At 35.5% G+C, this 3,732-nt stretch overlaps 1 long non-coding RNA gene across 1 annotated transcript; it reads left to right on the forward strand.

Moving 5' to 3' along the window:
- Positions 1-1,135: 1,135 nt before the first annotated feature.
- On the forward strand, positions 1,136-3,520 carry LOC128482943 (uncharacterized). The gene is made up of 4 exons (XR_008351030.1): positions 1,136-1,207; positions 2,565-2,618; positions 2,928-2,999; positions 3,324-3,520. It is a non-coding gene; the product is annotated as an uncharacterized LOC128482943 (long non-coding RNA).
- The last annotated feature ends 212 nt before the right edge of the window (positions 3,521-3,732 follow it).

A 3,732-nucleotide genomic window follows, 5' to 3' on the forward strand; every position in this document is an offset into this window, starting at 1 on the left:
TTCCTTTTTCCATTTTTTCTTATCCAGTTTCTTCTGAGAAAGCATGTAAAGGTGTGATTCCGGTAAGAAGCAATTAATGTATTTCTTTATTATTAATATTTAAAATATCTTTGCTACAAAGTTTGTAGAGAAGCCTTTAGGTAAGTAAAACATACCTTCTGGTGCCCAAGGCTACAGCTTGCCCACAGCCCTTTGTGCTAGGTACTACTGTGTCTGACCAAGCTAACCATAATCATAACTACCATTATTTCCTTTACCTACTTATGAAGTTTTATTTTTTTGTGTTCTCTCTATAATTATACCATTTCTTCTCCCCTTCTCATTGGCTACAGAAATAGATGAAAAGTGACATTTCTCTTGTTTTCATTGTTTTGATTTTGTTTATAGCCTGCAAAGGGGAAATACATGGCCCACTTAAACGCAGAATTGGCATGGCGTTTGAAGGCTTATAAGGTATTTTATTTGGCCTTTAAACATTTGAAATATTCTTTAGCCAGGGTTGTGCTATGATGAGGAACTGCTCATAGAAACTAATAGGTAGGTAAAGATTAGAAAACCAGTCAAACAGGAGAAGCCTGGGAGTGCTTGTTGTGTTATTTTTCTGAAAAGGCTTCCTTTTTCTTATATACGGCAGACAGACCAGGGTGACACCAAGGCTCCTTTAAGGCTAAAAGCCATCTCAGAAAATCATTTGCTGCAGTCTAAGGATAACCTAACTTTACATGTGAATAGTTAATTTCCATTATTTATTGGCAGCTTATCTAATTATACACATTAACAGTAACATTCAGTTACTGCCTTTAGACACTGAATGGTCCATTGTGAAGACCTAATATGGCTGCATGCTACCCACGGTAACCTACTATTTAAAAAAATAGATCATCTGGCTATCATGTTGGGGGAAAACATTTTGCTAACATGACATAACAGACAAACGCCCCCACTCTAAACCCCTTCCCCAACAAAAATCTAAACAAATTAAATTAAAAAAACAAAAACATAAATATAAATTAAAACATGGAGACAGTGGACTAGGCATGCAAAAAATGGCATTCTTGTGAAAAAATGTATGATATTTAACTTAATACCTCTGTATAATAATATAATTTGTTTATTATTTTTTCCATAGGATTGCGGGTGCTCTGGTGATGTTGTAAAAGGAAAATGTCATGTAAAAAATATCCTTAATCCTGCTTTCAAAATCCTGGTAAAAAGCAATCTTATTTTTCCAATGTCATAAAAGCTGTTGATATGTATCACAACTTTTTTCACTAATGCTATGCCGACAACTATAAGCAGGGATATGGTGTCCTATAAATGTTGAAAGGCTTCGTCATTTGGTCATATTAAGTAATCTGCATTTGGAAGTGCTGGTATTGGTTCTCTATCTAGAGGAATCCTGGGGAACTATCCACATCACCTAAACATTGGTTTCTGCACTCATAACTACTGCATGAGCACTACCAAGAAGAATTGAAAGCGCAAGCTGCCTAAGCGGCGCGCTAATTGTCCATTGCTGGACATTAGTTATATAATAAGGGTCACTAAAAGGTCAGGATAGTTAAGGCATAAAGTTTTGGTGGGCTAGGCTAGCTAGATCTAATTCTAGGTTACTGGGCAGGCAGTTTATTTAGCGCAGCTGATTGGTTAATCAGCTGTGCTGCAGCACGAGGTTTGAGTGGGCATTCTGTGCGGCGGGAAAAATAAGCTCAGCTGATTGGTGCAGTCAGCTGTGCTCACAGCGTGAGGCAACTGTAAAATAAATAAATAGCTGCGCGCAGGGAGATTAAAGTCACCTCAAGAAAAATCTGCAAGGAGCTTTTGCTGAGCAAACGTCCCCCCCCCCCTTTTGTTGTAAATTTAAGGCATGTAATATGTTATATTGTCGTAGTTTTATAAGGGGTAAAAGTCGCCTCTGTGTTGAGGTGGACAGAGGCTTGGTGTTACACAATCTGGCTGACAAAGGGGCGGATTGTATTTGGTGTATTATATATAAGAAGTTATTTGGTTATTACGTTAAATGGTTTTTGTTGTTAATGCCTCTTATACCCTTTTAAATAAAGCTACGGCCAATTTTATCCAATTTACATTTCTGTGTCTGTGGTTATTTTATTGATTTGTTAGAGGTTAATATGTACATGCAATGGACATGTTTCTAGAACGTCAAGACAAAGCATAAATCCTACACCTTTGGTTGTGGTAGAGAATGGAAACATTACTACAAACACTACTAGATATATGTTGCAGGTCATCATGTATTTACTTTATGGATAGGGAAAGGCTACCATTGGGGTGTGTTTGAGGTGTACACTATATTTGGTTCTCCATAAACTCTTTTCCATGTAGAGTTGACAATTTTAAACACATTCTTTTTGTTTGGCTACAAGTTGGTCTGATCCTTAGTAATGCTGCCTCTATAATAAACTCTTTGTGATGTTTGAAAGTTCTAATATAGAAACTATACAACGCAGCACCCTGTTTTGTTGCATTGCCTGCTTACCTTTATGTACCCAGAAATTATTGTTTCAGAGCTCTCACAAATAATCTACATTCATTTATTTCAGCATCTAACAGCCCATTACAAGAGTTGTACAGCAAACGATGTCATAAGTGATCTGGTAAGCGGTATATTTAGTTTCTGTTATAATAATGCAAAACACTAGAAAGCATACAATATTAAAATTGAAGTGTATTAAGGGTACTTGCCAAAGTGTATGTGCAAAAGTGTGTTTGGTTGTTTCTATAGTTTTCTTTTTCTTTTCTTGCAAACTGTCTCTGTTATAAAAAGCAAACGTTATTAGTTTTAATGTCTATAAAAGTATTTATACTTAAATATTGCCATCTTTAATAATCATTCTTAACATATGATGTTAAAGTAAAGAACACGCTTCAATTATAATACATTGTTTATTTTTGTTTGCAAATAGGTTGCTCACTGTTCCTCTGTGGGTATCAACCTTGTGGTAGAAGACAAGGTAAAATGGGAGAATGGAGTCAAGGTAAGTCAAGAGGCTATATTGGGATATAGTGAACTCAAAAAGAAAACTAAGATCAGAAAGAATGGTGTGACATCATATAAGTCACCTCTATTCTATGATTTGGGAAACTAAACTTTTCACTATAATTTTTTTGAAAAACACTGTAAGAAGCGTAACTCCTAACATGAGGGCCTGTTAGCTCACATAGAAAGCTAGTGCACCATTGTGCTAGGTGGTGTTACCAGGTTTAAAAACTGATACCTGCCAGAAGGGGAGAATGCATTAGGAGGAAGAATCCATGTCCACATTGCCTTATGAATCACACTTATTATAATTTCCTTTCAGAACTGTAAAGGTGATGAAGTTGCTGAGATCATAGAAGACGAAGATGCAGTTAACATTTGTGGAGGAACAATTAATTATGAGGTAAAGTGTTTTTCATATACTTATTTATATATATATATAAAAAAAAATTCTCTGTTATCTCAGGGAGGAGATTTTCATAATTTGCCTTAAATGTGTTGCTCCACTTAGAAGAAACATTCATTTCCCTCTCTGGCATGGGTACTAACATTAGCAGATCTGTCAATGTAGACTTGTATCTGAAGGTTTACTCACGTTAAAAAAAACGATACAGGGATATTTAAGCAGCTTTTTAAACTTCTAAAACCAGTGACTGCTTATGTGTCACTTAAGTCTTCCCAGCACAAACTTTAAATGATTAAAGTATTATTTCATCATAATTTGCTTTAAT

Source organism: Spea bombifrons, chromosome 3, assembly GCF_027358695.1.
Source record: "Spea bombifrons isolate aSpeBom1 chromosome 3, aSpeBom1.2.pri, whole genome shotgun sequence".
Lineage (NCBI taxonomy): Eukaryota > Metazoa > Chordata > Amphibia > Anura > Pelobatidae > Spea > Spea bombifrons.